At 31.2% G+C, this 15,000-nt stretch overlaps 1 protein-coding gene across 2 annotated transcripts in view; it reads right to left on the bottom strand.

The window, feature by feature from the left end:
* The window catches only part of LOC145276739 (uncharacterized), a 187,873-nt gene that overhangs the window by 14,598 nt on the left and 158,275 nt on the right, over positions 1-15,000 (bottom strand). The window lies entirely within an intron of this gene.

Here is a 15,000-nt window from a genome sequence, read left to right as displayed (position 1 = left end):
TTATCAGTTTATTCAAGCTTGGGATAGGGAATCCTACCAAAGGCCAAATATACACCCGCTATCTTATATATTCCAACCGAGAGATCTTTTTTAAGATTCTGGCACTCCCTTTAAGTGAAAATGTTTAATTCTCTCTTGCACTTGGTTCCTCGAGTATACTTGCCAGGTAGTTTTTTAAATTCTTTGTTATGAGTCCAGTTGCTCCTGTAACTACTGGAAATATATATATATATATATATATATATATATATATATATATATATATATATATATATAGTGTTATAATGGAATAATTCAAGAGGAAATCCGGGTATGAGAGCTCAATGTGGTAAACAGAGCAATAAGATAAAAAATAAAACACGGAAATTACATAATTGTCGATGCAATAATTTATTTCAACCTTATGGTATTTTCAAGCATCTAAACCAGACAATTACATTTTTGATACTGAAAAAAGGAAAGAAAAGATCGGGCCTCGACCCTCAAAAAACCAGAGGGGGTGGTAGTAGCAATCCACTTAATACATTTTATAGAGAGGGTGGTAGGGATTTAAAAAAATAAAAAATAAAAAATAACAAATAAAAATATCATGACACTTATAAGCGACAGCTCGATGTAACCATAGATACACACACACACACACGCAACACACATACATACACCTAGACCCACATACACACACACACACACGCCTCTAAATATGTACGTTCTTACACGTAAATGCCTTGACACGCGTTTACTAACCTAGGAAGAAAGGGGAGAAAGTATACGGATATATAGAGAAAGAAATAGAACAGCGCGTAATGGAAAAAGAAGAAAAAAAAAGAGAGTAAGAAAAAAAAGAGGAGACAGTGATCAACTGCTAACTGTCATATTAGTCTAGAAACTCTGAGAAAGATAAGGGAAAGAAAATACAGATTATACTCGCGTCCTATAGTTAATTGAGTCATGGAAAGTAAGTCTATTAAAAGATAAATAAAAACAATAATAAAAAAAATAAATATAAAAAATAATTAAAAAAAATAATATAATAAAATAAAATAAAATAAAAAGAATATTATATACAAAGTTATAAAACTATCTGTATGTTATTATGTTAAAATTAGTTAGAAATAAATATTATCTTATAATACATTTAAATATTGTATTTGTAATATATTACTATGAATTTAAAAAATTGAGTCTTATGTAGTTAATATTTTATATATTTTCATGTAAATAATTTTATTGGTGATTATAGCGGTCGTTGTAATTAATATTTCACTTCTTAATTGATTAAGAAGTAGAAAATTGTAATATTAGCCGCCCCCAATTCGATAGGACGTATCTAGTTTCGGTTAATATATACTTTTATTCACTCCGTACACAAAAGTACTTTCATGCACGCATAAAGAAATAAATAAAATAATTATATTTTACAGTTTTGTGTTGATTTATATTAAATCTAATAATGTCTAGTTTTAGTATTTGATCTTTTTGACTTAACTCAGTTTAATAACTAATGTATTATCTGCAGAGAAAAATTATTTTCTTAAAGCTATCTCATTTATTTATAAGTAATTTGGATAAAACAGGTACTTCGGGAAAAAGTACACCCAACTTAAATTTCGGACAACAAATCATCAAGTAGTTATTATCGAGTATATACCGGACAGCACTATAATTGCCAGTGGGTGGGGTGGGAGGGTTTATCGTAAATAATCTAGTGGTGTTAGATTCGGTGTCTTTACCATTATAGAATTATCTGTTCGTCGGATCTGGAGTTATTGGTTATTTTAAATTTACATTTATGTCTACATCTGGCCATCAGTTCATCTCGTTTGTTTAGGAGATTATTGTGTTCGTACTTCAGGATTTTATATATATATATATATATATATATATATATATATATATATATATATATATATATATATATATACTTTCCAATCGGATTATATGCATCGTCATTTTAGAATACATTCTCTCTAAAGAGGTATTTTGGATCAACTTGAAAGGAGTTTCATTCAAGCTGAAATATTATGCGCAGTTTGTTTTTATATTAGTTTTTTATGTATCCAACATTTTTTCACTTTTTTTATTTGGCAATTAATAACTACAATAAATTGAGGTTTCATTAATGCCTTAACTAGCAAATTCTAGCATTGCTACAAGTATAATTTGCTAATTTCTTTATGTCCTCTGATGAGAAGAATAATAAGAATAGCATTCTTTGAAACTCTGCGGAATAAGGACTTCGTAAGTTGTTTTTCGGAGTATTCTGTCGAACAATAAATTTTGATTGTAAAGTTCAACTTACAATTTTAATTTTCTTTCTCTTATATATATATATATATATATATATATATATATATATATATATATATATATATATATATATTATTATCAGTTTATTCAAGCTGGGGATAGGGCATCCTACTGGATGCCAAACATTCACCCGCTATCCATATTCCAACCGAGAGATCTTTTTTAAGATTCTTACTATCCCAATAAGTGCAGTTGGTTCACCAAGTGTATTTGCCAGGTAGTTTTTTCAGTTTTCTTTATAATCCTAGTTGCTCCTTATAACTACTGGAATGGTGAAGATCTTCCTGATTCCAATTTCTTTTCATGTCATACATAAGACATTGGTATTTCATTATCTTTTTCCTCACAGCTCTGTATAACCCAGCATCATTGAGGGCACTAACTTCTACTAAGGTTGCTTCTTTCTCCTTCTTGTTCCATATCGCTATGTCAGGTTTTATAGCTTCATTTTCTAGGTACGTAGCTGTAGGAATTTCGTAGTCATATTGGATGGTGTATGACTTATTTCCAACTGTTCTTTCTGGTAAACATGTTCACAAGACTTGATGCTGCACTCGAGATTCAACTTTTTACAGATCGTCCAGTGGAAATATTTACACACTCCATTGTGTCGTATTAAATATATGTGCGTGTGTTTTTCTTTAAACGCTTTAAACGACGATGCTGTAGTTATAATCAGATTAGCATTGTTATTCGAGTGTTTTATTGTGTGCTTACATAATACATCAATAGCCAATATATCCGCCCTAAGTGATCGATGTGACATCAAGGCATAGTTGGAAGGACGCGTACACTTTACAATCATAGTCCTTATTCTATTTTATTTGGTTCAATTAATTATTTAAGGATTATAAAAATGATAACCGTAATAATTAAAATAAACTTTCAAAATTTTTTTTAAAAATAGATTGGTATAAATTTTCCTAATGTGTGTGTGTGTGTGACGCGTTTATTTCAGCCTACAGGCAACCCACCCAGGTAAGTAACGTACCGAAATGAAGCTTATGACCCAGCGGATGTTTTAGTGATATTTATGTCCATGTTTGGTTTATGGAAATGGAAAAAAAAAAAAAAAAAAATTCAAAAAATGAAAAAAAAAAAAAAAAATAACGATTTACTAAACAACGTTTTATTTACTGGATATTTTCCCGGTATTCACCGGAAGTTATTATCTCCCTTAGTAAATTCAATTTACTGTGCGTGTGTGTGTGTGGGTTTGTGTGTGTGAGTGAGTGTGTGAAAGAGAGAGAGAGAGAGAGAGAGAGAGAGAGAGAGAGAGAGAGAGAGAGAGAGAGAGGCAGGCAGTTCAAAATGAAGCTTATGACCCAGCGGATGTTTTATGATATTTATATCCATGTTTGGTGTATGGAAATGCAAAAACAACGTTTTATTTACTGGATATTTAGTTATATATAAAGAAGACCTTCCCCCTCTTCTGGGGGGGGGGCACGCAATTTGTTAACTTCTGATGAAATTACATGCTGATTTTGAACATTTGAACGAAAGTTTCAAATGCCACTCATACACTGTAGAGCTCCCTAGTAGTAACGCCTTCTAATCAAATAGCTTCTTCGGTACTTGCACAGTTTAATCAAAACATTAAAAAATGAAAATATCGAAGAAAAGTTATATTGTACATATCCGTTTTGGATTGAAGATCTCCAAAAAAAAAAAAATTTCACTTAATTTGATCTAGTAGGTTTTTTTTTTTGGTTTTTTTTACAGTGGAAAAACACATTTTTATGATAGCGCATTGAAGGTAGCCATCTTTGAATCTTTTGAAAATGCTATGGGGAGATAACTCAGTTTAAAGCGCCGACACTCCCTCCCCATCTTTAATACTAGCTTTTCTTCTTAAAAATTGAACCTTTTGCTCGGTTTCATAACAAATTGTTTTTTAGCTGTAAAAAAAAACTACTTGATGAAATTAAGTGAATTTTTTTTTTTTTTGAGAACTTCATTCTATAACGAATACGTACAATATAACCTTTTTTCGATATTTTCATTTTTTTTTTTAATGTCTTGATTAAACTGTACAAGTACCGCTTCTTCCCTCGAACTGCTAAACTTCAGAATTCCCTTCTGGGTTATTGTGTCACTGGCTGTACTGATATGCAGAAGTTCAAGTGTTATGTGAACAGACATCTTGCTGCCCAACATAGTATCTCTGCAAATCTAGTTCCAAATAGTAGCCCTTCACGACTCAGTGGCGCTCTGCAAAGTTTGGAGGGAAAGACAAAAAACAGTAAAAAAAAACGAAATAAACTCAAATAAAAACTTAATAAGAGGTGAGTCACTTGATGAATTAAACTGTTAATTAAAACAATTAAAACGGAAATTTTTTTTGGGGGGGGGGGGCGGGGGGTTCAAACATAACCCAATCCCTAGACTGAAACGTATTGTTGCCTGTATTTTATGGGAGTAAAATTTATAGGAAAAAAGCTTAAGGGAAACAAATGTTGATTAACTCAACGTTAGTATAATAATCTCTATCTGTCTGTCTCTTTCGCTGTCTGTTTGTCTGTCTGTCTGTCTATCTCTCTCTATATATATATGTGTGTGTGTGTGTGTATGTGTGTGTGTGTGTGTGCGTATAAGTGACCTAGTCTAGAACAGTCTCTACCAAACTACTCTGTCAATTTTTAGTCTACAGACTTGAAACTTATAATATAGGGGATTTGGACATGTGGAACAAATTCGATTTGGTTATTAGCCGGTAAATATAGCTGCTAAGGGATTAAAATTTGAAAAAAATGAATTTGGCAGGCAAAAGTCGATTTAAAGTTCCCTTCTAGCCATCTGCAAATCTATATTCATACCATTTACATCATTAATTTTTTAGTTTTTACATATGCTAGCACATAAATCAGATGGTGCCGAATGTCGAGCTACATATTTTGGTTTCTATTCCAGCTGATGGCACCCAAGTCATATTTTTTTTTTTTTAAATTACTACTATATATTATGTTATATATTATGTTATATATTATGTTATATATAATAATGAATGGAAGATTGATTTTATAATAATGAATACGAAATCTGCATAAATTAAAATATCATATTTAAGAGTTATTTTGTGATCGGGCAATGGCAGGTGGCCTGCTAGTGATAGATAAAAGATAAGAGGAAGTTTTGCTGTCTGTTACTTATATAAATGAATATGACATTAAATAATGTTCAATATAATAAATCAGAAATTGGTAAAACCAAACTTTTACAAAAAGCACTCGTCAATCTACAGCCATTACCAACAAGCTCCTTTACTCTCTATCTAAATCGAAATGCACATTCCATGCACGAAGTTTCTTTCCTAGAATTGCCCGTCTGTGGAACTATGTTCCACTGTCCTGCTTCCCAGCTGACTACAACATGGTCATCTTCAAGTTCAATGTGAACAAGTTCTTGCTATCCCGTCCCCTTAAATAGTCCAATTCCCATCTAAAATGATCACTAAGCTGTTGTCTCACTGACCAACTTACACTCATTAACCCTTGTCCTCGAGTGGTCGCCAGTCCTTGATAAGTGTAAAATAATCCTCTTCTTTCTACTTTCTCTTTCTCACAGAAGAGATAAAGCCATTCTATCTCTGTTGTTTATTTATACGGCAGATGTTCAACTGAGCTTCAATCTATGGTTCCCCCCTTGCAGAGCATTCACAGCAGACTCTCGTATAACTACAACAATGATTAACGATTTCCCTTATTATCTATGTACCTAAAACTAAACGTAAATTCCATGAGCAAAGTTTCTTTCCTAGAACTACCCAAAGCAAAAAATTCCATGAGGAAAGCTTTTTTTCCCAGAACTGCTCATCTATGGAACATAGTACCGCGGGGTTACTTCCCAGCTGAGTATAACATGCTCGTTTTCAAGTCTAACATGAACAAGTTCCTGTTTAGCCGTCCTCTTAAATAAATAAATTTTTACAACTAATTTCAACAAAATTTGAATGTTAAATAACAAAGGATTATTCTTTTCGGATAAAGATTAATGATTCGTAGCATTTGTATCATTCGGACTTTTTGGACTACTGTTCTCATCTTGAGTGTTATTTTCACAACGTTTTGAAAGATGTCATCTCCAACCTTCTCCAGGTGTATCTTGCCGAATTCAGGAATCTTTCTGCTGAACTCTGGAATCTTTCTGCCAAACTCAAGAATCTTTCTGCTAAACACAGGAATCTTTCTTCCGAAGTTTGGCATCTTTCCACCGAATTCTGGAATCTTTCTGGCAAACTTTGGAATCTTTCTGCCAAACTTTGGAATCTTTCTGCCGAACTCAGGAATCTTTCTGCCGAACTCTGGAATCTTTCTTCCGAACTCTGAAATCTTACTGCTGAATTCAGGAATCTGCACAAAATTTCGAACGGAACATTTTATTTAATCCGCGAGGGTAGCATGCTCTGATTTCATCAGCTATGAGCGGGTAGAAGACTTAAGTCATTCACAATTGTAGTATCGTCCACAGTGAGGATTAAACTTTCAACCTCCAGAAGAGTGTCACTTGCAATTAAATTGTACCTGGTACTTTATCCATTAGGCTGCAGGTTCTCACGAACAATTCTAGTATGAATTTTGAAAGCGTTAAACCTATTTTTGTCTTTTTAGATGTACATTCTCACTACTTATAAATACAGATCACGTTTTATTACTACATATTATATAAAATAATAAAAAATAAAACAGAAGATTGGTTCTGAGATTTGCTCCAAATCAGAATTGTGGAGATAAAAATGCATTGAAGTATTTAAAGGTATGAAATCCATGAAAGTCATTAAAGTGTCCAAAGGTGCCTGAACTTTATTATTGTTTCCAAACTAAATTTCTCTGAAAGTTTCCTTCTAACAAAAAAAGTGCATTCTACACACACAAACGCGTACACACACAAACGCGTACACACACAAACGCGTACACACACACACACACACAAACACGTACACACACACACATGTGCACACACACATGTGCACACACACACGCACATACACACACACGCACACACGCACACACGCACGCACACACGCACATACACACACACGCACATACACACACACGCACACCCACACACACACACATATTTTGAAGAGCATGACACATTCTCTTCACCAGGTAAGTGATGACAAATCACTAACACAATATGAGACCTACCTAGTCGCAGCTGCTATTTCAGAGTTTTCTTTCTCCAAGACTATTTGCCCAATAAAAATCTTAAGAGATCTGTCTGCCCTTGTTCAAACTGAATAGATGCATTTTACTTTAGGTGTGTTCAGATGATACGTGTTGTCGGTTTAATAACCATTCATAACCATATGATATGTCTTATCGCTTTAATAACCACTCAAAAATGATCAATAAACAAAGTATATCTGTTAACACATTTCTTTAACAAACTTACAGATTCAATGGTAATATAAAAACCTTATCTGCCCTACTAATTTATCTTGACAGAAAGAGCAGATTGAATGAATGCATTTTACTTTAGGTGGAAGTTCAGGTATCTCTATAAAAGGCTCAATCCACCAGTCGAGCTGACGTGCTCATTTAATGGTAAGAACTTAAAAATTCTTTTACTGTTAATATTCTTTTTTTTAATGCCAAAATTCTTGGGAATTGCTCGAAAATAAAACTTGCAATAATTGAAATAAATTCAGTTTAAAACTGCTTATGATGATGATGATGATGATGATGATGATGATGATGAGGAGGAGGAGGAGGAGAGGGAAGAGGAGGAGAGGGAAGAGGAGGAGAGGGAGGATGAGAGGTGGAAGGATCAAAATCTTTATTCAAACTTCTTTATTTTGTAAACGAAATGTTGAATGCATGCTACAAATAGATAGAATTAAAAATAAAATACAATTTGTTTGAATAAAAATACTTTTATAACATCAGTAAATTAATTATAATAATAATAATAATAATAATAATAATAATAACAATAACAATAATAATAATAATAATAATAATAACAAAAAAAATAATCAAACATCCAAGAATAGTTTTAGAAAAAAAAATGAACATCGAAAAACCTGTGAAAAATTTCATTAAAAAATAGGAAAAAATAGATAAAGATGATGATGTTGATGATAATGATGATGATGACGCGTGATGATGATGCATGATAAAATAATACATTGTAAAGCAAGCAGAGACAACCTTTCTCCAGAAGCAGGATGCATAAGAATGAACCCATTGCTAAAATAAATCCAAGGTAATGTTTTGTTGAAGCAACATCAACTTTTTTCACTGCAGAAAACAATATGCATAAGCATTCTATTTGCAAACAATTTTTAAACATAAAGAAAAGTTAATTTTTTTCTATTTGATAAAACACTGACATTTTTGTAGAGTATTAGTTAATATTAACCTTAGAGGAGACCTAAAATATGCTGCTCAACATTATTCCAAAATATCGCATAAAAACATATTCCATGTTGTTTGACAAAAATACATTTGAATTTATTTATATCCTTCTCCCTGATTGGTCGTTCCCTTAACTCTTTAGTGTGTCATGGATTGGCTAACAGGTATCTCAATCCCTACTTCTTTAGAGGTCATGTGAGCCAGACTATAAAAAATCCTTGCACATTGTGCTCCAGTCTCTTTGCAAACCTACCCCATTAATGCAGAAGGATAACGGCTGAACCTCAGAAATAAAAACCCTTGATGGAATTCACTGAAAGTCATTCCACTTCCTCACGTTGTTACTGACTTAGTCTGACTACTTCATGACAGAGCCCTAGATGATGTTGTATATAGTCAAGCAGGTTATAAGGCGCCGATTGTTGCAAGCATTCGACTTTCTTTCTGGCTTGCCCAATCAGGGGCAATCTTTCAAGTGAGCTGATCACGTGATAGAATTTAATAAAAAAGGTTAAAATACGGTTTACTTCCTTTTTTTTGCTAGGTCACAACAAGGTACCAAAAATAACTTCACATGTTTCGGACCAACCCCTAAACTTCTCGCTCAGAGGGCAATAGACCCCCCCTACTTCTCCTCGGCCTTTGGCTCCAAGCTCAACTTCAACAAGAAGATACATAATTCATCATGGCTATTGCCGGATCCTGACTTAAACACCTGTTTACAGTACGCACAATTATAAACTCTTTTTTTTCCTCAAAACAGAACTTTATATGACTGTTTGTGTTTGTCCCTCTTTTCTATTCCTTTTTTATTAACGCATTAACGAAGATGGTGAATAAAGTTGTTTTTAAATGTTAGAATGAGACTTTATTCAAGGGCAAGTAACTCCTATGTAAGGAACGGTAACTCATATTATGACACGCGTACATGAACTAGTTTTGCTTTAAGCAGAACTTTCTATCTTTTTTTGTCATGGGTTTCTATTACTAACACTCTTCTCTTTGCCTTTCTATTCTACACCTCAACTCCAGTCCCAAGATACGAACCTTATTAAAAGGTTTTGCGATCATCTATATTTTTCTTAAAAAACGAAATACAACCTGTAAAATTCATTCCGATAAACATTAGTGTTCTTTAATTTTCACAGATGAGAAAGATATTGTTCAAAGTAAAATGGCATGTATACAAACATACGAGGATCATTCCAAAAGTAAACCCTCCTATTTTTTTAACTCAAAACGTTGAAGAGCTATGAAGACAAGAATAGTATCATCAAAACGAGTAACCTTTTGTACTCCAGAATTTATTTTTGTACATAGTCACCACCATTCTCAATGCACTTTTCCCAAGAATCAATGACATATTTCTGCTTCTGATTTGTGTCCATGACAGGAGTTGCATATCAGTACGACTGGGAAAGCAGAATCTCGGAAGGCAGTTCCAAAGACTTGCAGTTCTGGGGAAGAAACTATTGGAGTAAAAGGCTTTCTTACACCTACGGATCTCTACTGTAAAGGGGTGGGACTTAGTTTCTTGTCGGGTTTATCGGGGGATAGTCACGTCGAGGAGGTACAAGTGCTTGCAGTTCGTCAGAGCATTCACCATTAAAGTATTTGTAGAACAAACGGAACCCTTTATTTAATCCATGGGGATAGCATACACTCTTTCCATCACCCATGACTGAGTGGAACTCTAGAGTAATTCATAATAGTATTTAGAGTGTCGGCTGCATCGAGGATTGAACCTTCAACCGTCAGAAGAGTGTCACTTACTACTGAACTTTACCTAGCACGCTATCCATTATGCCATGAGCACAATTGTGAATTATTTAAGACTTCTGCCTGGACATGACTGACAAAACGAGAGCATGCTACCCCTGTGGACTAAATAAAGGGTTCTGTTTGAAATTCCATGCAGATTTCTGAGTTTGATAGAAAGATTTTCGAGTTCAACAAGATACACCTGAAGAAGGACGGAGGTTATATCAGCTGAAACGTTGTGTGAATATCATTCAAGATGAGAATGGTAGTCCGAATAATCCAATTAATATAAATAAAAGAGATGCATATCCCTATGAACTCATGCATATACACTGATGCAATTGTCTATGCAATTCCTACAGTTATGCACTTAGAAAAGGGAGCTGGTTAACCTGACACAGTAATATGTGACAGGAAGGAGAGAGTAGCAACTCTAGTTGAAGTCAGTGTCACTTATGATCCTTGCTTAAATGGAGCTGAGAGGGAGATGATAACTAAAGGCCAAGGTCTTATGTACGACATGAAAAGAAACTGGAATCTTAGGAAGATCTCCATCATTTTAATAATCATAGGACCAACTGGACTAATCCTAACCTTTATGTAACAGAACTGCTGACACTGATAGCAGCAGCAGCCTGCATAAAGATATGCAAATGACCAAGCCAGCTGTGTGAAGTGACGTCACAGCAGAGATAAAAGGACACATGTTCGGAGGAGTGGTGTTCGAGACGTGATGAGAGAAACACGTATTTGACGTGTGGCCGGTGTTCAGAAAAATGTGTGGTTGAGACACGTGGGTGACATCACAGAAGAGAGGAAAAATCACATACGGCCTGAGGAAGAGAAATAAACTGCTTAAATATTTACAAAAAATATGTTGTTGGAAATACCAGATATAAAAGTTTTTGTTAAAAAAAGGGGGAGTCAACTTTTTTTCCTTTCTTATGTCTCCTCGCGACAGAGTCTACAACGTGTTGGATCTGTTAAAATGTAAGGAGACCGTTAGAATAAAAAGGTGTATAAGTTTACACTAGTCCTAACCTGGACTCATGAAAAAAGAATCGAAAATAAATACCTTGTGAATATACACGATGACCCAAGTGCAAGAGAGGTCCAAATAATCGTACTTAAAAGAACGGTTCGAATCCTAAAACGTCTCTTATTTGGAGTCTCTAAAATAGTAGCTGAATGTCTGACACTCAGTAGTATGCTCCATCCTCAACAAAAATAAAAAGATAAAAAAAATTATACAGTATCCAATTATATGCCTAGAAGTTTACAAAATTTGTACATCATTATGTTAAGCTTCTCTTATGTCTGTGTCTGTGTGTGTTTATAGTCTATGTGTAACCTACATATTATTATTATTATTATTATGATTATTATTATTATTATGATTATTATTATTATTATTATTATTATTATTATTATGATTATTATTAATATTATTATTATTATTATGATTATTATTAATATTATTATTATTATTATTATTATTAATATTATTATTATTATTATGATTATTATTAGTATTATTATTATGATTATTATTATTATTATTATGATTATTAATATTATTAATATTATTATTATTATTATTATTATGATTATTATTAATATTATTATTATTATTAATATTATTATTATTATTAATATTATTATTAATATTATTATTATTATTAATATTATTATTATTAATAATATTATTATTATTATTATTATTTGTACATCATTAAATGATTATTATTATTATTTGTACATCATTAAATCTATGTTAAGCTTCTCTTATGTCTGTGTCTGTGTGTGTTTACAGTCTATGTGTGACCTACATATTATTATTATTACATTATTATTATTATCATTATTATTATTATTATTATTATGATTATTATTATTATTATTATTATTAATATTATTATTATTATTATTGTTATTATTATGAATATTATATTTTTATTATTATTTTAGTTTTTTTAATTATTTTTATTATTATTATTATTATGATTATTATTATTAATATTATTATTATTATTATTATTGTTATTATTATGAATATTATATTTTTATTATTATTTAGTTAGTTTAATTATTTTTATTATTATTATTATTATGATTATTATTATTAATATTATTATTATTATTATTGTTATTATTATGAATATTATATTTTTATTATTATTTTAGTTAGTTTAATTATTTTTATTATTATTATTATTATTATTATGATTATTATTATTATTAATATTATTATTATTATTATTATTGTTATTGTTATTATTATGAATATTATATTTTTATTATTATTTTAATTATTTTAATTATTTTTATTATTATTATATTATTATTATTATGATTATTATTATTATTATTATTATTATTATTATTATTATTGTTATTATTATGAATATTATATTTTTATTATTATTTTAATTATTTTTATTATTATTATTATATTATTATTATTATTATATTTTTATTATTATTTTAATTATTTTTCATTTTATTATTATTACTATTATATTATTATTGTTATTATTATTTTAATTATTTTATTATTATATTATTATTATTATTATATTTTTATTATTATTTTAATTATTTATTATCATTATTATTATTATATTTTTATTATCATTTTAATTCTTCTAATTATTTTTTATTATTATTAATAATATTATTATTATATTTTTATTATTTTAATTATTATTTTTATTTACTGTTACCGATTATTTATTGAAATTAATAAGGTAATAGCATGAAATAAAATTATTTTTTTCATTCCATTAAAATAAAATCATTTCAGAAATTAAATCCACCAGAATGCATTGTGTTTCCATTATAAGTAAGGCAGACGTTTTAAACTTCTATAAATAGTAAAGCAAAAATGACTACTCCATTCACGGCAAAATCAAAAAGATACGAAAATAAAATTAAAAAAAGGGACATATACGTAACATATGCATGCAACATGACGTCACCGGTTAAAAAAAAAAAAAAAGACTATAAAAAGATGAAAAAGGACGATCACGTGGGAGACGTAGAGCACGGAACGAGATAACGTTCTAGATCACGTGAGAGGGTGGATGATGTTCAAGATCACGTTTGAGAAGACGATCACGTGGGTGATGTCACGGCCATAAGAATGAGGAAATAAATGTTGTTGTTACAAAGAGAAAGTTGAAGTCCACTTTGCGACTGAGGCATACAACGTGTGTTGGTCTGCAGACAACGTTACAGATAGATAGATAGACATACAGAGCGGCAATCGTTTCATTCTCACTAAACTCGTCCGGTTGAACGTGACTTTATTTCAACAAGGAAAGAAGTTTGTAAGAAATAGAATAAAGATCTGACCAATCACGTGCACAGACACAACAAATGCGGCATCCGTATAATTTGGAATTCATCAAACTATTATTCTCATCTTGAGTGTCATTTTTCACAACGTTTTGATCGATGCAACCTTCGACTTTCTTCAGGTATGTCTTGTTGAACTCAGGAATGATTCTGTCAAACTCTGGAAATTTGGACTGAATTTCGAACGGAACCCTTTATTTACTTCACGGGTGTAACATGCTTTCATTCCATCAGCCAGGACAGGACAGAGGTCTTAAGTAATTTGCCATTGTATTTTTTGGTCGCCCACACTGCGAATCGAACCTGCAACCTTCAGGAGAATATCAGTTTTACAATTAATTTTTCCAAGTAATTTACACACTGCGGACAGTTCTAGTACGAATTTTGGGAGTCTTAAACCTATCTTATTTTGAGTTGTAAATATCACTATTTATTACTAATGTTTATTGCTATATATATTACTATATATGTTACTATATATATGCATACATACATATATATATATATATATATATATATATATATATATATATATACATACATACATACATATATATATATGTATATACATGCATATATATATATATATATACATACATACATACATGCATATATATATGTATATACATGCATATATATGCATGTATATACATACATAGATATATATGTATATACATGCATATATATATATATATATATATACATACATACATGCATGCATATATATATATAATATTGTTTACTTATTGCTGTATATATAAACTATTATTTGTAATTATAATTTAGTTCTCTCCCACTGCAAGAACTTAGACACCAGTGTAGGGAAAATGGGATTGAGAAGTCAGTGCCCCCAAAGAGGGGCTCTCTGAACTGTAAAAAGTGCCTGGGCAGCCCTATCAGCATTTCCCGGTAAGACCACCTCAACGATTAGCAATAAACTTACCCCTTCTCAAAGAGAGAAAGTAAAGCCTGGGAGAGTGAACCTCCTAGAACTGCACAGAAACAGCATTACATAGTAATCAACAGGAACCATATCATTACAGGAATGTTCTAATCTGTGTTGATTTTGGGAGCCGAGGATAAAAATCACTTTGAAAACGCTGTTGAACTCATAACACTTGTGCCTCCTTGACGTACATATTTCTGACTAACTTTATAAGCAGCAAAAACCCACCCCTTCATTGTTGAGGTCCCTAGATAGTTTCTTCCCTCG

The sequence above is a fragment of the Euprymna scolopes genome, chromosome 5, assembly GCF_053919585.1.
Source record: "Euprymna scolopes isolate OS-2025 chromosome 5, ASM5391958v1, whole genome shotgun sequence".
In the NCBI taxonomy this organism is placed as follows: Eukaryota; Metazoa; Mollusca; class Cephalopoda; order Sepiida; family Sepiolidae; genus Euprymna; species Euprymna scolopes.
Note: the sequence above shows the minus strand (reverse complement) of the source record. Positions and strands in the feature narration are given on the sequence as shown.